Here is a 22,054-nt window from a genome sequence, read left to right on the forward strand (position 1 = left end):
TGAATAAAGTTAAATCATTTAGATTATAAAAATATTTTTTCATCTCCTCTATTTAGTCCCTTTTATTTGGGTTTAGGATTAAAGTATTAAGACTGATTGTTAGTAAAAACCATATTCAACTGAAAATTGCCTGTTTTTCACTTTTAATATATGTTAGACTACCTGAAAAGCATAAAAATACTAGGCAAAAGTATTTTTACTATATAAAATGTGCTTATTATATAAAATAGTAACTACCTGCTTTGTTCTTTATGTTTAATGAGTCTTGTGTTTAACCTATTTTTGTCTAATCTTTAGCACAAATATTCATTCAGCATTCAACGTTTTTCTAACAGTTTAGAAAATTAAGAAAAACAAATATTAAACATGTTCATGTTTATTCAGCAGCAGACACCCAGTGCTCTATTCCTGTTAAATGGCTTATCCATGTAGTAATCAGATTGCTTTTGAAAGGTAAAAGTGCCAAATACTCAGGTTAGTCTTCGTATGTTAAAGAATGTGTTCTAGCCTGCAAACTATTTCTTCCTATGCCAAATAACTCAAAAACAATTATTCACAATGATTATGCAGGGAAATTATTTTAGGATATTGTTAAATGAAGCTCAATAATACTTTTAGTTATAAAATAACCTCTCATACCTGTGCAGTGCTTTACACTTTCACATGTTATCATCTGATTTGATTTGATTATCTTTAAATGGCATATGGCTCTTTAACAAAGACAATAGTGATTCAGTTTCTTCCCAGGGCTGAACATGGCATAAGATAAAAATAAAATTTGACGTGAACAAAACATGTAATCCAGCAGGATATGGAGTTTAAAACAGATCTTTTTTTTTCCCATTGAAAATCAAATTTGCCACAGACATCGTAATGCCCAAAGGATAATGCTAGAAATGCTATGCAGAGTTAAAAATTATGTCTGTGTTTTGCTGGCACTTATGTTCAAGTATAGTTGTCTCATCACATTTTAAAACGGGCAAAATTCCATTTTGACAGATGGACAAAAGCAGTAAATGCCAACTTTCAGTGTGTCAGAATCATGTACAAAAGGCTTGCTTAGAAGGCCAAGAGAATGAAAATGTTCTAAAATTCATCTATTCTGCTATCAAAAATAAAACATTGCTACTTCAGTTAAGTTTTGTGGCATTTAGGATTACCAGTTAATCACACCTTCAACATTATGGCAATTATGAATAACCACAGTAACAAAAATTGCATTGATTTGATAAATCCAGGGATGGCGTAAGATGCTTCAGAAAGTAGAGAGCATTACAAAGGAAAGTCTAGAAACAAATTGAAAGGGATGCTGAGAAAGGGATAAAAGCATTAAAGGTATTGTTAGAGACCTTGGCCTTTAAAGACGTATTCAGTCTTGAGATTCAGAGACTATATTACTTTTTTCTCCTGTGCAGTTTTGTAGACACTAAGTAGAGCAAAATGATACTACATACAATCCCTAAAATTATTTTGTATTGTAAAAATGCAAATGGCAATTTCAATTTATTTTAGGCTTTTATTCAAAAAATAGGCATCAGCTGATTTTTATATTAAAAATATATTTTCCTTGGGGGGATTTTTAAAACGGATAAATTAATGCATAAAAAAGTCAAAAGTTGGGTTAATGTTAGGTTGTAGCATTTTTGACTAAATTTTTTTTGACTAAATTGCAAGCTATTTGATTAAGAATAGTAAATCAAGCATTTCACCATCCCAGGTGTGTTAGTTTTTGTTTTTGTTTTTCTCCCTATTGCTGAAGTAACAAGTCACTACAGACAAGGGTTGAAAATAACAGAAATTTATTATCTTACAGTTCTGAAGGTTAGATGTTGCACACAGATCTCACTGGGCTAAAATCAAAATATTGGCGGAGTTGTGTTCTTTCCTGGGAGCTCTAGGAAAGAATCCATTTCCTTGCTTTTTCCAGCTTCTAGAGATTGCTCCAATTAGTTAAATCGTGCCACCTAACTCCATCTTCAAAGCCAGCAACTTAGATCTCTCTTATTGTTCTTCTATAGTCACATCTGCCTCTGACTCTCTTTTTCTGCTTCCCTCTTACAGTTTTAAGTATCCTGTGATTACATTGGACCTTCCTAGATAATCCAAGAAAATGTCTCTAATTTAAAGCCAGCTGATAAGCAACCTTATGTCCATCTTCAATCTTAATTTCTCTTTACTGTGTAATTTAGCATATTCATATGTTCCATGGATTAGTATGTGAACATTTTCTGTAAAGGTAGTTACTATTGTACCTATCACAGTGTGCCCTCTTGGCTGCAAAAATGCATGTCTATTCTACATGAAAAATACATTCACCTCTCATCAAGATCTCCAAAAAGTCTCAACCCATTAGAGCATCAACTCAAAGTGCAAAATCTCAATTTAATCACAGCAGTTAAAAAAGTCCCAAATTTTATCTGCTAAATCGTCTGAATTAGATAGATTTGGATGATGCTTTGTGTGTAATTCATTCTGGAGCAAAATTCTTTTCCATCTGTGGACCTGGGAAACAAGAAAATAAGCTATCTATTCCTAGAATACAATAGTAAGGAAGAAATAGGAGTAATGGTAGATATTTCTGTTCAAAAAAAGGTGAAAATGGGGCTTCCCTGGTGGCTCAGTGGTTGAGAGTCTGCCTGCCGATGCAGGGGATGCGGGTTCGTGTCCCGGTCCAGGGGGATCCCACATGCCGTGGAGCGGCTGGGCCCGTGAGCCATGGCTGCTGAGCCTGCGCATCCAGGGCCTGTGCTCCGCAAGGGGAGAGACCGCAACAGTGAGAGGCCTGCGTACCGCAAAAAAAAAAAAAATAATAATAATTTAAAAAGGTGAAAATGGAAGGAAAAAAGGAAACATTAGTGCCAAGCATTATCAAAATTAAGCTGGGTAAACTCCATTAGGTTTTAAGGCCTGTGAATAGGTGGTGCCACTCTGCACTCCAGGCCCATGACTCCACTCACTGAGTCATCCTTTTATTTTCATTAAAGATCACATTTGCAGCTGAGTAGTTTTATCAGACTTGCCTTTAGACATCTGAAAGTACAACAGCCTTTTTTTCTTTTTTTAATAAATGTATTTATTGTTGGCTGAGTTGGGTCTTCATTGCTGTGCATAGGCTTTATCTAGTTGTGGTGATTGAGGGCTACTCTTTGTTGTGGTACGCGGGCTTCTCGTTGCGGTGGCTTCTCTTGTTGCAGAGCACAGGCTCTAGGCGCATGGGCTTCAGTAGTTGCATCACGCAGGCTCAGTAGTTGTGGCTTGCAGGCTCTAGAGCGCAGGCTCAGTAGTTGTGGCACACGGGCTTAGTTGCCTCACAGCATGTGTGATCTTCCCGGACCAGGGATTGAACCCGTGTCCCCTGCATTGGCAGGTGGATTCTTAACCACTGTGCCACCAGGGAAGTCCTCAACAGCCTTTTTTAAATTTCACATACTCTCTCTGTCCTTTCAGGTCCAAAATGCAGTGTTTCTTCTAGTTTAAAATTCTCAAGAATTTTGTGGGTCTCCTGTGTATGTCAGAGAAATTCACTCCATTGGGGAAGAGATCCCTCCACAGATTTTTCTTAAATAACCTCATATCTGTTTTTGTCTTCTGCTGCGATGGCTCAGGGGATCTATTCATAACATACTTAATACCTTCTGATTGCTTTTTCTGCAACTAAATACTCTGACCTTTTGTTCTTTCTGAAGTGCTAAATTTGAAAAAGATTGTGAGGAATTTGGCTACAAGCTGAAAACCTATTGGAATCTTTTGGGTCCAACTATAGACAATTATAGGGCAGGCTTCATGAGAATAATCTGTTCCCCACACACCAGATTTGGTGCACATCCAAGGCCTTGCAGTTTTCTAGACTTTCATTCAAAGGCTCAGCACCGCTCGCTTCCATAGGTCAGCCATGTTCATATGCATAGCTGCTTTCCTAACCCAGGGGCCTCTATTCTGACACCTTTTAATCAGAGGCCTCAGTTGAGAAAATTCCCAGGCTCCTGCACTAAAACCTCATTATTGGAGGCTTTGGCTATCTCCCTACTTCCTAGCTCAAGGTGTCATAAATAGACAGAAGCCTATATTTATCAGGGCTCTTTGACAGTGACGTGATTCTCTTTGTCTGCCCTGTATCCACTTGACTTTCCTGGTGCTCTTCCATGGACAAAAATGGAACATAAGTGAGCGAGTGCTTCTTTTTGCCCCTTGAGTTCACTGTTGCTGTAAGTAAGTGAAGGCTTATTTGCTACTTTCCGTTTAGCTTGTTGTTCTAATCGACTACCTTAACTCCTGAGTCCTTAGCATTTTCTCTAGGAAGAGTGAATCTCTTAACTGTAGAGTCCTTTGCTATCTAGGAAGGCTGAAAAATTTCTGAATCATCAAGTTCTGCTTTCATTTTTGTTTAATAGTTCTTGCATTAATCCATCTCTTTCCTCTCATTTTACTGTGAGCAGTAAGAAGAAACCAGGTCATACCTTTAACACTATGCTTGAAATTCTTTCAGATAAATGTCCATTTTCTCCATTTACAAGTTCTGCTTTCCATATAATAGTGGGACCTCATTCCACTAAGCTTTCTTTCACTGTACAGCAAGGAGCCTCTTTCCCAGATTTCCAATAGCACTCCCCCATTTCCTTCTGAACTTTTACCAGCAGTGCCTTTAGTGTTCATATTTCTATAGTCTATTCAGAACAGTAGGTATTCTCTAAGGCAATGCATGTTTTTTCAACCATGCTCCTGACTTTGTTTTTGTTTTTTTAATTTTTAAATTTAATTTAATTTTTATTTTTAGCTGTGTTGGGTCTTCATTCTGTGCACGGGCTTTCTCTAGTTGCAGCGAGTGGGGGCTACTCTTTGTTGTGGTACGCAAGGCTTCTCACCGTGGTGGCTTCTCTTGTTGCGGAGCACGGGCTCTAGGCGTGCAGGCTCAATAGTTGTGGCTCACGGGCTTAGTTGCTCCGCAGCATGTGGGATCTTCCCGGACCAGGGCTCGAACCCTTGTCCCCTGCATTGGCAGGCAGATTCTTAACCACTGCACCACCAGGGAAGCTCCTGACTTTGTTTTGAGCCCTCCCTAGCACAGCTGTTAACATCCATATTACTACTAACAGTTTATTCAAGGAAATCTAGACGTTTTCTATCAAAACCCTTGAAATTCTTTGATCTATAATATTTTTCTATAGCCTTGTAAAAATTTACCAAAATTTAGTGGCTTAAACCAACACGAATTTATCATCTTACATTTCTGTAGGTCAGAAGTCTGATTTGGTTCTCACTGGATTAAATTCAAGGTGTTGACAGGACTTCATTGCCTTTTGAAGGCTCTGGTTAGGTGAGGGAAGGGAATCCATTTCCTCATCTTGTCAAGCTTCTACAATCCACCTGCATTTATTGGATCATGACCCCCTTCCTCCATCTTCAAAGTGTGCAATATTGTATTTCTCTGACCATTCTTGCACAATCACATCTCCCTCTGATTCTCTTCTTCTACCTCCCACATATACTTTTAGGGACTTTTGTGATTACATTGGATCCACCTAGATAATCCAGGATAGCGCCCTCATTTTAAGGTCACTTGATTAGCAACCATAACTTCATTTGCAACCTTAACTCCCCTTTGTTGTATAATCTAACATATGCACAGGTTTCAGGAATTAGGACATGGACATCTGTGAAAGGCTATTATTCTCCCTACCACATTAAGTTTAAGGTAGACATTATAGTTGAAGGTATATTGGCTACAGAAAGTAGCAAATCCACTTACTAAATATCTCATGGCATTTCTGCAAAATGGTATCACATGTAGAAATTTTTTCAAATGCCAACACAGAGATTCCCATTCTGTAACTTTAGGGCAGGGCAAGTAAATTGGTATTAAAAATATATATTTCAGCCAAGTTTGCAATAAAAAATTTAACAAGGTCTCAATTGTTCTGAGGTATATTGTGATGTATCCTTCCATAGAACTTGTAACAGTTGCAAGAAAAAGTGTGCAAAGATAATCTGAGCATTACTCATGATACCTAGGTTTCAGGTTGTTTTCTGCCATCAGAGGTCTATATAGGACCTTGATTTCTCTAACATAAATTTTACTTTCTGGGATATGGAGAATCTTTGGAAATATGATGAGACAACTATATTGGAAGTGTTTTGTTAACTTAAGTGTGCTAAATTTTTATTATTATATTTTCCTATCTTTAAGCAACCGAAGTTCAAAATTTAACAGCATGGACTTTTTTTTCAAAAATGATTGCCATGGTGTTTATTTAGATCTTCCAACATGTCCACAAAGATGCTGAGATAGTTTTAAGTCTAACTTTTATAAACTAGACACTGCTTCATTGTCCTTATTAAGTTTTTTTGGCATTTTGGTAAAGATATTTAAACTATGCTTTAAATATCTCCTTTTCTCAACTATAACAATACCTCAACTTAATTATGGTGTCAATATCTTAGATCTAAGGGCATTCAATTTCAGGACCATACATTGAAATTCATTACTTTAAAGCTTTCTTGCATTAAATGAGTAATAAGGGAAAGTTTGTTTGTTCACTTGCTTATTTTTGATTCAGTGTCCATGTACTTGCTTAAAACTTGTCACAGTATCACCAATTGCTATTTTCTGTTATTAAAACCTATGACCAAATATATTATATACAGATGTAAAAATGTTTTTTCTACCCCAAATACATTTTCATCAAAAGGAAAAAAGAAATCCTGAGTAGCAATAAGTTAAACTACAAAACTAGCACAGATTTTTTGGTAGCATTAACCTAATTAGGTGATTACATATTTAGATATTTACCAGGAGTTACAGAGACAAAAATGTCACCGAATAAGTAAGAAAGCCAGCAAACTCACTTTACCTACAGATTCTCTGATCAGCATATCTTGTATTTCACAGTGGGTGCTAAAGGCTTGCACTATCCACCTCCCTTCCTCGATTAATATTTGAACTGATGCTTGTCCTAGAAGAAAGAAATGTCAAGAAGCGAGACACCTTCAAATTCAGTCTTCATAATTATTGTAGCCAAATTTGGAGGGGATACGATTTCTTTCAGTATCTCCCCAGGGCCAAATATGGTGTGAAACTTAAAATGCCAATACTATAATACAATTACTACACTATTTACTTCTGGATTTATATTACAGACATTGAAACACATTTTGAAAAGAGGTGTGAATATTAGTGTATTTGTGTTGTTATTCCCCTAGTATCAGTGAAAAGATCATGTGCAAAGAGATTAGATGACTTCCAAGATCCCAGAGTGACACTGCAGTGAAAGTAGCTCAGTCAGTTCAAAACTATGTTTATTAAAGATCTCCAATACTTGCCTTAAAAAAAAAATTAATCAAATAGTCAAATCTTAAAATAAGACACACAAAAAACCCTTAAAATTTGTGAAATGAGTTTAGGAATTGTAAGAAAAGTAATTGGTATCTTCAAAACTTCCTTTCAAGCATCACAGGACTAAAACATAAGAGAGAATGAACTGTGTTTGAACTCTGCAGACTAACACTTTTCATCATTGTTAATATGTTTCACTTACATTAACAGTTCTCTGTGAGTTCCCTCTTGTGGCTAATCTAAAATATAAAAAGACATTTTCTTCATTTACCTATGATGGTACTGCATTAGGGAGATAACACACTATAACTGCCAGCTGTATGAGAGATCTGTGTTTCAGATTCTTTTCTGGAGTAGTTTCTTAAATCTGTTGGTGATTAACATACGTATTTTATGCTACTGTTATATAAAGAAATATATTTTGCCAATTATTTTTCCTAGCTATTTTTAAACATATCAAAAGAATTGTAAACTAAATTATAACTCAAATATTGTCCTAGGAAATAGTAAAAGGTTTTCTATTTGCGTATAATATAGAAGCATATGAAGCACTTTTTTTTTTTTTTTTTTTGCCTCAGAGGAGAAATACTGTTACAACTGTTTTGGAATATTTTGGGGACTTAAGACAATCTATATTTTATGCTTTAGAGCTGTGCTATTATGTGTCCTCATCCTACAACCATTTTATCTCTACCATTCATATTGCATGATTTCCTGTATTAGGATACAATCATTTAGGTTCATATATAGTTTATCTTCTTAATAAATTATAATCATCGTGCAAGATTCATATGGGATTGGACTCTACACATTCCCCAAACTCTTGGTTCAGTGCCCTAATATATGGTCAGTAAATAATATGAATTCAATTATGAATTCTCATAATCATGAAATTTTATTGGATATATATTATATTTAGATAAATATGAATAATGCAAAATATTTAATTTCAATAAAAAGATGGTCTATCTATATTTAAAAAATAATATGATAAAATATTTTTGTTTACTTTTCATTCACAGTTGTAATTGGTGATTTGTTATCATATGCATAGAAACTTCCTGGTAAATTATCTGCACTCGACTAACTACTGGGCTTTCTTACAATAAAACCAATTATGTATCATGACTTCTAAGAATGACAATCAAATAGGATATTAGCAAAGGCTATATTGATTAGACATTAGTGTAGATTGAGTTGTAAATGCACCAAAGAGATTAATTAATATATTATCAATTAGCACAAGAGATTAATTAATAAACATATTATCAATTAACACAACAAAAGAGCACATAGAACTTACAGAGTGAAGAGTGGCTCCAAAGGAGGCAATAAGGGCAGAGTACTCATCTCTGACTGAACACAATGATTGCCTGGAGAGCCCCCCTGCTCAGAGATCCTATTTAAGTGACCTGGGGGGTGGCCCTGACATCAATAGTTTTTAAAAGCGTCTGTTCTATACAAACAAAGCTGAAGGCCGCTGGTGTAGATTTCAGCATGATGCAGATGATACAGTGACTTGTCAGTGTTACTAAGGATTTGAAATTCATCCTCAGGCAATGGAAAGTTACTACCGGGTTTTAAGCAGGGCAGCCATAGATTCTCATTTGGTTATTGTAGGGAGAGTAAATTATACAGAAGAAAAGACAGAAATGGAAAACTAGTTAGAGACCTGGTCCAAAAGAGGGAAAACAGTGGTCTAGAGTAGTATGATGGCAAAGAACAAAAAGAGAAGTATTAGTAATTGACACAGTGGTTAATGGTACAGACTTGAGTAATTCTTTCTCCATCCTTCTTAGCAGTGTGACCTCAAGTGGATACCTTCCTCTATAGCCTCTGTTTTCACTATCTGTAAAATAAGAATGATAATGTTAAATTAAATGTGTAGCTATAAGGATTATATGAGCTAACTTAGTAAGATGTTTTGCAATATAGAGTAAACACTTACTATATATCAGGTATATAATTTTGTTTAAGTGGATTGGCTTAAAAGATAATTTGAATAACAATGATTCATTGAAATATTCATTCATCTATTAAGAAGAATATTGCATGTACAAAGGAGAATAGATATAAAGCTTTCTCCTTTCTAAGAGGAAGTATATTAGAGGTCTTATTTTGCTGGTCAATATTGATAATGAAAAGTGGGAGAAGCAAAGTTAGGAAAAGATACCAAAATAGTAATTCGAGAAAGACCCCTCATGTAACAACCATTAAGGATTTTGGAATTCAATAATGTAAAATCCCATTACATTACAAATTTATTCCTGACTTGATATTTCTTTCACTTTGACTTATATAACTTGAATCTATTTTTAAAAGAGCACATCAAAATAATTTATTATAAGATTAAAGAGGTATTTTATTTCTAGAGCATATTATTGTGTGTGATCTATTTTCAAAAGATTTTAAGAAATAATTCAAATTATTTCTTATAATAATGGTTACTTTGAGATCAGAAAGAAATGCTGAAGAATGATAGGAGGGAGTGGCCGATCAGTTAAGAGGGAAATTACAAACATTAAAAGGCAGGAAATCTGGAGTGATATGCTTAAATAGGTAAGAGGAGGAAAAGATCTACTACAGAATAGAGGGACTGGCTTTCTCCAGAACCGTGGACACCTTGTGCACAGGAACAAGTACAAAGCATAGGACATGCCACAGATGCAAGTAGTTAAGATGTGTGTGTGGATGGGGGAGAGGAAGCTAGTTGTATAAGTTTACTTCTGATTACTTCCATTTTTATCAATGCAATATACACATAAGACCATCAGTAAAGATGGGGGAAGAGGTGTTGGAAGTTGGAAGTTTAAAGAAGGCATAGAAACAAATATATGTCTGAATTCTCATTTTCAAAGCAAACTTATTTTAACTACATTTTATGTACACTTTATTTTTGATGATTTTTTCTTATTACACAAATGTTGAACATATTTAAGTGCAATATATATTTTAAGAAGTTTTTAATTAAGTAAAATGATTTTATTACTGAAAATATATGTTTGCAAAATAAAAAGTACTAGATATTTAGATCTTAGCTTCTTTGACTTTTCCTCAGCTTTCCAGAAAAATCTAAATTGACATTTCTGTGATGTCCTATTAACCTTTTGTGTTTTGAAGAATATATTTCTAGTCCAGAGATTTAAAAACTGCACTGATGTAGAACTAGGTAATGGTCATCAACAGGAAAATCATATAGTGTCCCTTAGTATCCATGAGAGATTGGTTCCAGGAGCTCCCATGAGTATCAAAATCTAGGGATGCTCAGGTCCCTCATATGAAATAGTATAGGAGAGTCAGCCTTCCTTGTCCGTGAATGCTCTGCATATACTGAGGGCTGACTGCACTATATTCTCCAAATCAGGAAATATTTGAGTGAAAGGAGGCACTGGTAATAATTGAGTTGGAGCAACAGGTATAAATTTGGGCTGTCCTAGGCTAACCAGAATCTACATTCAAGAGCAAGTTTTAAAAGGTATGGGGTTAGAGATGATCTCTGATACTTAGTTATGAAGCTTTATGGAGAGAAAAACAATGTTTTGATTTGGTAAGACTCATTAGTACTGCAGTGTACCATGAAGAAGGCTATATGTTTTCAAGATTTTTATAAATTCTCACAGTGACATATACTACAGTAAAGAACTAGGCTTCCTTTAGGCAGTAACAAAAAGGGAGGCAATATATCTAAATCAACAAATTCTCTCCAGCCTATAATAAAATAGATATCCCAGAATAGCATTCTCTTACAATGGCAAAAACTAAGCTGTGGCAAAATTATGTTTTCAGAGTCCTTTTCTGTTTTCTTTATGTTATCTTAGTGTAAAAAATTAATTTATTAAATGTTCAAAGTGGGATTGTACTCTTTTTCTTCTTTTTTGATTATAAAGATTTATATTCTGATGTCTTGGCTAGTTAACCCCACTATTGAGAGGATTCTATTAATTGCCCAGAGTAATCACATTCTCTGTACGCTGCAAGGGCCTTTTAGAAAAACCTGTAATACAAGTTTAGCATCAATAAATTATTATAGAAATAGCTTTTTTTCATGTTATGAGTGCATGTCCTAAATCAATGATAGATCAATATTAGTTCCAATGGTTAATAATACAATTAACGTATTATCATCCTCAACCATCATCACGTAACATAGAAAGTAATTTTTGATAAGTGTGTATAGAAGCTTAACACTGGTGCTTTTACATGCTGTTACTATTGTATGCAGTATGTCACCAAAAGTTACCACTATCTCCTCACTGATGCTTAACTCCTTTATCTCTCTTCAACCTCATACCTAGCCAGTTAGCAAGATTGTTTAATTGGCCAACAAACCTTTCTATAATCCACCTAATGATCTTCTTTCCGTTGGCCCTAACTCTAGATCACTGCCATCCCTTTTCTATATTAGAGACCATTAAATTTCCTCCCTGGCTTCTGTCTTATTCACAACTGCTTCTAAGGGAAATTGTCCCGCTCTTTGGCTTTATTTATGTTGCAAATATGTGTCCATAAATGTTTACCCTCTAGATAGTTATAGTTTATCTAATAGGAATAACCATTGATTTGAAAGCAATTAAGCTATAATTTTTGTTGTCATTAAAAGGCAAGTTAGATTTAGCAATCTCTCTTTCTCAACGTCTGTTTATCTTTCTCTCTCTGTGAACTCTAATCTGGGAAATACTTAGATCAATTAATCCTGGGACCTGAAACTGAAATATGCATAAATAGAAGGAAGCTATAAGATACACTAGGAGACACAAAAAGATCCCGATTAAAGCAATGGCATAAAATCAGAAGCTACGTGCAAAAAGAAATGATAGTATAGAAAAGACGTAGGGTATTAAAACAATCATCCAGCAAATTAAAAAGGAAACAAGAGGGTAAAGAAAATTAGTGTACTGGGGAAGATCTGTATTCTCTTTCTACTGAGCTTTTTAGAGTTACCCATCTTCTGCAGCCTCCATAAGACCTTCCTTCATTACTGTTCTCATTTAGGGTTACTCATGAGACTTTCTCCCTTTACGGCTGGATATTTAGCTTTGCAGGTACCAAGATAACTCCCTTCCCTTGCTTGAGTTAGTCTAAGGGACTTTCTATTCCTTGCAAACAAGAAAACCTAGCTAGAACACCGTAATCCATACTGCAGCCAGAGCCACCATCTTTTAATACCGATCTCATCATGCGTGTTACGATAATACGATTTATAAACACTTCATGATATGACGATTACATATCAAACCTCACTCTTTATACTAGAGTCACACTATATTTCCTCACCCCCCTCTTTTATCTGCTATACTCTCATTCATTTTATCAGGTATCAAATTATGTGATATCATCTCTGGGAATTTCTACTCGATTCATGACAAAAATCTGCGTGTGTGCTTCTGTTATGCATTCATGTAGGCTCCAGTGGTTTCCCCCTTAAAATGTATCACTTTTTTATTGCAGTCTACTGTTGACATGCCTGTGTAAGGATTTACAGAGTTTTGCATGAGAATTCTAGTAAGGCTGTTCAGCAGACTCAGGCAAAACCTATAATCAGAACTGACATTATACTGCACTGTCCTCAAGGTTATGTGAGCTGACAGCTCCCCATCTCAGGATGGGGCTTTTGGAAAGGAATAATGAGTGAATAGATAAGGAGAAAGAAGAATTAGAGGCAGCATGGCATTCAGGGGTCTATGTGCAGATAAATGGGAAAGGTTTGAGCAGCTGCTAAAACACGCATTTTATTAGTAAATAATTGTGATTATTTAATGACATAATTTTGTTTTATATTCTGTGTTCAATTTTTCTCAAATGACTACTAAGTTGTTAGAACATAAATCCTGATGAAGTTGTTTGTGCTTAACTATTTAATAATGCAACATGGATACTGTGTATTTCTTTTGTTTTAGGAACATTAGGAAAAAAATCTTACCCAGACACTAAGGATAACATGAAGTAAGAAAGTTTAAAAACTGTTTTTATCTGCTTATGAAGGATCCAGGGATTCAGCTTATTTTTACTTCCTTATGTCTTGGCTTCCTCCTTTCCATTTCCTTTTCTTTTTTTTTCTTTTTTTTCTTGCGGTACGCGGGCCTCTCACTGCTGTGGCCTCTCCCGTTGCAGAGCACAGGCTCTGGATGCACAGGCTCAGCATCCATGGCTCACGGGCCCAGCCGCTCCGCGGCATGTGGGATCTTCCCAAACCAGGGCACGAACCCGTGTCCCCTGAATCGGCAGGCGGACTCTCAACCACTGCGCCACCAGGGAAACCCCCTCTTTTCCGTTTCCTTATCTCTATTTCATCTAATTTTATCTTATATACAACTATTTATTTCTTCTTTTGTTTGGCAAGGTACGGGACATTTGACAAGCCTGAGCCTCCATGTTTTGAGAGATCTTTGTCACTTGTCTCACATGCTTTATTATTCAAATCTGTTCTGACTTGGTCTCACTGAAACTTTGGACTTGTTACAATAAAATGTATCAGAGAGGAAAATCCACTCAACACAAAGCTCTAGTAAATGCAACATAAAGAACCATGATTTGTATCCTAGTGTCCTATGTTTAGCCATACTGGCTTTCATTTTGAGTTCTGCTGCTACAAGATTTTTTTTTCCTATCAAAAAAAAAAAAAAAAGAGTAAGAAGGAAATGCATCAGTCTAGACTATTTATGTAGAAAAGGCTTGAATTATTAACAAATTACAACTGATTTTCTGAACAGCACTTATTTGAAAAGCATGCACACTTTATTGAACTATTATAATGAGTCCACTTAAGCACACTCTCCCTCTTTGTTCCTTTATTTTATGATCTACGTCACACCACACACTGTGGAACACATTTTCTGAACTAATTTACATTGCCAAGAAATTGGAGACAGCAGTTTATAGGAAGCAAAGCATATTCTATCAGATGCTTTTTTATTAAAGTACATTGTCTTCTAATACTCTTGCTTGATATTCTGTGTCATAGACTCTCAATCTGTGTATTTTATTGAGGGTGGTTCATGCTGTAATTGCCTAACTTTTTGGTAAACTATGATTTCACATGCAAAAATTAAATATAAATTTATTTACAATTATTAAACCATAAATAACATTACTGCTACTTCTTGGAAACAGGCCTGAATTAAAAAGGTCTTTTAATGCATTTCTTCTCTATAACATTAATCTGTTTTAAAGCAATATGCTGACAATGTTGTCATAATAATGAAAGCATCTCCATTTGTGTTCAAGTAATAAGGATTCCTAAGAATATCTTTAGACTCACCAAAATATGACTCATTCCTGAGGTCTAAAATGCCAAATATTAACTAGTCATGTGTTAATCTACTATTTCTATAAAAAAGATGTAATTTCTTTGATGACAATTTTTTGTTTAAATATATTGAAGTTAAATAATTTAAACAGAAATACATGAAAAAATATTTATCCATGTAATTCACAGAAAATCAATTCTGTTTAATGGTCTCCTTTCAGTTAAAGTTAGACTTTATACTTAATTCCATGTGTGTTACTAAATTTGGGTGTCTACCTTTTAAAAAACTATCAGTTGTAAAATATTTACATTCTCATTCATTTTGACTTGAGAGATTCTAAAGCAGTTTACTACAAAATTTAATAACCATTTAAAGAAATAATTGTCCTTTCTAAAATAGCACGATTAGTATATTTGGAAAATGTGTTAAAGGAAGCACAACTTTGAAGTAGAAACCGTTTCTCATCCCTGGGCATCTGGAGAAAAACCCTCATCTATCTCAATGGGGAACATCACGCCAGGACTACAACAAAAACAGGCCCTGCTGAAACCAGACATGATATTGTACTTCCATTGCAAATTCATTTATCCACATGCAGAGTTCACTTTTTCTCACTCTTCTCCTTTCTCTTCAAACCCCAAATAAAACATCCTCAGTCTTCACTGTTTCAAATAATAACCTGGGTTTCTACTTCACTGAGAAAAATGAAGCAATGATAAAAGGTAGATGTATTATTTATTCAGTACAATACTGAATGGTAGTAGTGAAACCAGGTGTCATCACTTGCCCCTAAACTCAGGGGGAAATAATTCAGTCCTTCACTATATAGTGTATTATTAGCCCTGGGATTTTCACAGATGCCCTTTACCAGATTGAGGAGGTTTCCTACTATTATTATTATACTGACAATTTTTTATCTTTAATAGGTGTTAAATGTTTTTAAAAGTTTTCAAATCCTTTCTCTGCACCTACTGAAATGATAATACAATCCCTTCTCTATCCTGTTAATATAGTGAATTCTATTGGTTGTTTTTAAATGTTAATCCAATCTTGCAGTACTGGATAAATCCCCCTTGGCCTTGGCTTACACTTTTAAATATTATTGGATTTAATGTGCTAATATTATAATTAGGATTATGGTATCTATATTCATAAGGGAAATTGGTCTAGAATTTCTTTTGTAATGTCTTTACTAGATTTTTCTTAATTATAATAGCTTCATAATACAAGTTAGGCAATGCTCTCTCTTCCTCTATACACTGAAATAGTTTATGCAAATTGGGTCTATTTGTTCTTTCAGGTTTGACAGAATTCACCAAACCATTTGGACCTGGGGTTTTCTTTTGGTGGGATTGATGACAAATTAAATTTCTTTATTTGGTATATGCTGTCTTCTATTTTTTCTTCTGTCAGTTTTGATCAGTTACATTTTTTATGAAATTCACCCATTTTATTTAAATAATTAAATTTGTTGTTTTTGATTTCTTTTTTTAAATTTTTTAAGTTTCATTGCCTTGTGATAAAAATATTGTTTGCATTATTTCTTTGCTGAATTTATTGATGCTTTCTTTATGTTCTAATGTGTGATCAATTTATGTGAGTCCTATGCTTACCTGAGATGAAATTATATTCTCTAATATGGGGTTTTAAGTGCTGGTATATTTTTATAAGATCTATGATCTTTTTATAATACTGTTTAGGTATTTTATATTTTTGCCTACTCTTTTGCCACTTAACATTTCTTGAGCTGATAATGGTGTGTTAAGTTCTTCTTCTATGAATACATTTCTTTCTATTTTTTGGCTCTCATATAATATTTTATTTACAAAGTTGATTGCGCTCATTTCTTGTGTACGTCGTCATAACTGTTATATATTTACTATGAGTGTGGCTCTTAGAATTTAAAGTTGTTCTTTATTGATTATATCTAATATTTGGTGTCTGAATTCTGCCTTCTCTAGTATCAGAATAGCAATACTTGATTTCTTTGTTTACTTTCTCTTGGATGGTATAGTTTTCTCATCCTTTAAATTTTAGTCTTTAGAGTCACTTTGCTTTGGGTATGCCTCTTGAATGCAGTATTAAAATTAGTTTCACTTTATGAGCAAATTAAATTATTTTGTATGTTTAATCAGTGTCAATTGCATTCACATTTATTTGATATAACAAATATGCTTGGCTTTGATTCTATCGTGATATTTTTTGTTTATGTTATATATACTGTATTCCATTCCTCTATGCGTGTTTTTTTTCTTTGTCCAGTATTATTGCTCTGGCGTTTATGAAGCTCATGTTTTTATTCTAATGGCTATGATTATACTAATAACATATGTAGTACTCTTATCCTTTTTTTCCCTGCTTAAACTTTTAATATGGGTGTTGTAGCTACCAAAAAATCTTTGGACTCTGCTATGGACTAAATTTCATCCTCCCCAGACTCATATACTAAAACCCTAAACCGCCGTGTAATGGTATTTGGAGATGAAGCTTTTGGGAAATAATTAGATTTGGATGAGGTCATGACGGTGGGGTCTTCACGATAGGATTAGTACTCTTATAAGAAGAGACATCAGAGAGCTCTCTCTCTCTCCCCTGTGAGGACGTGCAAGAAGCAAGTACCTGCAAGCTAGGAAGAGAACTCTCACTAGAATCTGACTATGATGTCACTTTGATCTCATATTTCCAGACTCTGGAACCGTGAGAAAATGAATTTCTGTTACTTAAGCCACCCTGTCTATAGTATTTTGTTATGGCAGCCCAAGCTGACAGAAACAGATTCTCATACGATTATATAAAAATCTATGAGCTTAATTCTAACTTTTGCCATCCCTCTCTTCTCCTTCCACATTTTTAGTTGTATTATTTACATCTTGTCAATATGTTTCTCAGTTTTATATTGGTTATAGCCTTTGTTCCAAACTTCTACTCTTTGATCTATAATTAAATATTTTCAATGCATACATTCTATTAAAATGTTTATTATCACTTCTTGGTTGGAAGAAGCTCATTTTCTAGTAGATTTCTCAGGAGGTTTCTAAGTGCGCCTTGTGTTTTTGCATGTTCAGTAGCTTCCTATAGACTTGATTCTTGAACGGCAGCTTGGCTAGATGAAAAATCTTTGGATCATTTTTATTTTCTGAATTCTTTGTTGACTTACATTCCCTGTTCTGTCAAAAATCAAGAAGTCTGACACCAATCTGATTATTTGTCCTTTATTAGTAAACTTGGTCTTTTTGCCTGAAGGCCCTAAACATTTCTTCTTTTATCTTTATTGCCTGACAATTTTGATAGGACCCGTCTTGAAGTTTCTAGGTCAATGTTCACTGATACATAAGCCCTTTCAATATACAGATTCAGGTATACTTTTATTTTTAGTATGTCTTCTTAGATTATAGTGTACATGCTTTTCTGTTCCACTGTTGTATTTTATTTTATTTCTCACAGATGCCAAAATATACATAAATGTCTGTCTGTATATAGGGGTGTGTGTAAATGTACATGTGTGTGTGTAGAGAGAGAGAGAGAAAGAACCAAAAGAACAAAATTTTTAAAAAGAGAAAAAATAATCCAAGAGAAAATGTTACATAAAAAAAGATACTCAGTCATTTGTATCATATTTGGAAATTTTTGCATAGGATACTATACTAATAAATACTAAATTTGTATTTTAGTTTCTAAAATAAATACTAAGTCTCATTTTCATTTTGGAAGGTTATTTTTGCTTTGTGGTTGCTTTTTTTGGGGTGGGGAGGAGAATGGATTTTTATCATCTGATTTTTTTTTTAAATTATGAGTTCTACAATTCCAATACAACATTCCAAGTTTCATTCCATCTTTCCTTATTTGTAACTTCTTTTCCCAATCATGAAAATACTGGTTTTCATTATTTGCAATATATTTACTAATTGGTTCAACCTTAGTATACATATTAATCATGTATTAGATATACCAAACACTGATGCAGAAACTAGGCTGGTATTTTCAGGAGGCAGAGAGAAGCAAATAGGCCAGAGCAGGATGAGCAGGTCAGAGAGAGGTGAGAGTTTAGCTTGGAAAATTAGTCTAGGATTTAGATTCAATTATGAGCAATAAGCTGGGTACAGAAATATTTTAAAGATACCAGCCATGCTTTGCTTACCAGGATTGGAGCAGTTATGAACAAAAGTATGTATAATAAGAATTTGATTCTATGTTTACTTTCAAATATTATCTAGCTTGATTGTGATCCATTTCCTCTTAGGAAAAAGAAGACCCAAAGTGTGTTTGGGCTTTGTTCCTGGGAGTTAGAATTTGCATTCACTTCCTTTACATGTTCACATATGGCAGAGTTTCCTAAAATCATTTTCAGAGAACGTACTTTTTTTGGTTAGCTTTATTTTGTATTGTTTTTGAAAATTCTTTATGCGAGTAAATAAATGTGATTAAGAAAACATTTAACTTCTCTTCAGCTCTACATTTCTGCAATTTATTTGACCATCATTTTTCTTTGTGTAAATCCTTTTAATGCTTCAGATCAGTTCCATGAAGTACACTTAGGGAAACAATTAGGCAAATTCCAAGTCAATAAGAAATTGCAGACATATTGTAACCCCTTTTCAAGGGATAATAAATATAAAAGGCTTGTTGAGGAGAACAATACTGTTAGCACCAGGTTTGAATAGGAAAAAACCTTCCTAAGTGGGCTTAGCACAGATGCATTTCCCAGTAAAATGTTTCCTCTTTAATGAGGAAACATAGACTCAGAATTTGAAGAAATTAATCACTCTCATACCTAAAAGCCAACTTTTTAAAAGGGTATTCATTTTCATGCCTGTGGTATAATGTTTCCAAAGATGGAATTTATCGAGAATAAAATAAGGTCTGAGTCTCTCCAACAAATCAAAGTTATCAAAGCAACTGCATTCAGCAACTTGATTATAGAGGATAGAGTAGATCTGAAACACATCATTAGATTGCTTTGCTTCCACCAGAATTTTAAAACCAAAATAAAAGGTAGCATTATGAAGTCTGTAAAACTTCCTTTGAGATAAAACAAGAGTCATGATTTTAGAAAGAATATCAAATACATTATCAAAAGAAAATGGAAATTCCAATTTGGTCAGACCACTCTTTTTGCCCACTGCTCTACAGATTTCAGAGTCTTAATTCTGACTCTAAAATGCTTTAGTAAGTATTCATTTGCAGAATTATGTGTTAATGCAGTGAATTGTTATATAGAAGATGCACTCTTCAAAGTTGCCTTATTTTGTATGCAAATATTAAATGACTTTCTATGACTTAATTTATCAAATGAATGGCAGTAACATATGTCCTTATATATAAATTTAGACTTACGTAGATTCAAATGAGTTATGGAAGTAAATTATACATGTTCCATTGATTTTATAGAAAAAAACAGATATATAAATATATACCCAAAATGGTGGCTTAGTAATTGTCACATAAATTGGGTACTTGACAGGAACAGAACTAGGAGAGAGTTTCATATGCCAAGGCACTGCACAGCACTGTTATGCTTGAGAAACACCAAAGCAACTTAGTTCTAGCCACATACCACTGCATCATACATCTTAATCATTTAAAAACTCCTGTTTAACCTTATATAGTAAAGATTCAAAGCCTGATATAAACATAAGTAAGAATCAATGAAGTTTCATTATTTACTTCTTGTTTGCTTTCAGTGAGTCCATATGATTAAATGAGTGGAAAGGCAAATAACTAATACAAATATATAATAACTGTAGTAATATTACTAGAGCCTTCCTCTATCTATGTAAAATTCCAATCTTAAGATGTGTGTGTGTGTGTCTGTGTGAGTTTGAACATGCATGTATACAGATATTAAGTTTTGCAGGGAGAGAGACCTGGAGTTTGAATCCTTTCTCTCCCATTCTAGCTGCATGCACTTGGTAAATTCAACAATACTGAAAACCACAATTTCCACATCTTTAAAAAAGGATGATGATCGTTACTTCAAAGCATTGCAGAATATCCTCCCAACAAACATATTTTGTACTGGAACCAGCTCACACTGGCATGCAAAAGCCACACATATGCATCTTTTTTCAACTCCTGTTCAGTGACATCACACTGACAGCTTGAAAGCAGACTTGGTGGTAGTATTCACACCATGAAAACCACCAAGACATATCACGTCCCTCTGCCTAGAAGCAGTTTTCATGGCACACAACTGAATGGCATATTATATGTACACAATGAATAGTAGTTCTGTAATCATTATTAAACCATTTAATTCTGGGTTACTTTATAAATTATAAATATATATGAACATCTAAGAGACTGAGGGAAAGTAGCCCTAATTTAAGGTTTGAAGACCAGTAATATATAGCAATAATGATAACAACAAAAATTTAGAAATCCTAAATTTCTAAATTAAATAACCTTCAGTGGCTCTCTCAACATACAGACATATTTATGTAGAATTAGACAATTTTCCTAGAACTTTGTGATTAATATAATTTATTGCATTGTTGCCACTGGTTTACTGTATCTATCTATGCTTTCTTTTGGAATTCAGAGAGCTGTTTGTGCTTTCGTCTTTCATGTATAGTTTGTTAGGTGTATGCATCTGCCCTTGGAGTCCACGACTTATGCTACCCTAAAAATAAAATTCTCTAAGTTCTTAAAACACAAAATAAAGTGTAATTTAATGTCACATTAGACTGATTTTTCTTCTGGACAAGAATGCAAAGTGAATCAATTTCTGTTGTTGACATTGACAGGGCAATACCTTAGATTCCCATTAAGTCCAATCCTATAATGGTGGTAACAATTTTTTTTAGCTTTGCTTTTTATCATGCTGTGAATTTCAATAGAAATACTGATTCAAAATTTCCTTAATGGATTTTTTTCCTACAGTATGTGCTTTTACTTATGAGTGGGTAACTCTATATACTAACTTGCAAAAATGGATAAAATATTGTAGATTGTTGTTATTATTTCCATGAAGAATTGTATGAATTGTTCTTGGAGGTAGAATCAGAAGTGCAGTGAAAATGCACAAAAGAACAAATAAATCAAGGAGAATATATAGGACTGTGGAAAGTAACATCCATTCTTATGAAAAGAAATGCATACCTTTCTCTGGTGATTCTTCTCTGTTGTTAAAAAGTAAGTTGCTGATATCCATGCATGCTTACCATAAGATGTCTTTCTTATACATACTCTTTCCTTGGGCACTTTTGTTGTTTTTCTATATTCTCCACAACGTGGGAATCAGTTATTAGCTTTAAATGAAAAGTTTAAAATGGCAACGTTAATTTGTGTGTCTATATATGTAAGAGCTTGGATCTGCAATAAAAATTGCTGTTATGGCAAATAGGTGGTACAATATAAGGGAACATTTTAATCTAAAAAATTAATTACAAAGCATTTTGGAAAAATTTTAAATTATATTTTGATAACCACATTTGACTTTCTGATCATAAAACTTCAGAGTAGGAGAATACCTCTATCT

The 22,054-nt window shown here is 34.1% G+C and overlaps 1 pseudogene; it reads left to right on the plus strand.

Moving 5' to 3' along the window:
- The first annotated feature begins 1,240 nt into the window (after positions 1 to 1,240).
- Positions 1,241 to 22,054, plus strand: part of LOC112392133 (3-ketoacyl-CoA thiolase, mitochondrial pseudogene) — a 38,990-nt pseudogene continuing 18,176 nt past the window's right edge.

The sequence above is a fragment of the Neophocaena asiaeorientalis genome, unplaced genomic scaffold, assembly GCF_003031525.2.
Source record: "Neophocaena asiaeorientalis asiaeorientalis breed wild unplaced genomic scaffold, Neophocaena_asiaeorientalis_V1.1 scaffold24, whole genome shotgun sequence".
In the NCBI taxonomy this organism is placed as follows: Eukaryota; Metazoa; Chordata; class Mammalia; order Artiodactyla; family Phocoenidae; genus Neophocaena; species Neophocaena asiaeorientalis.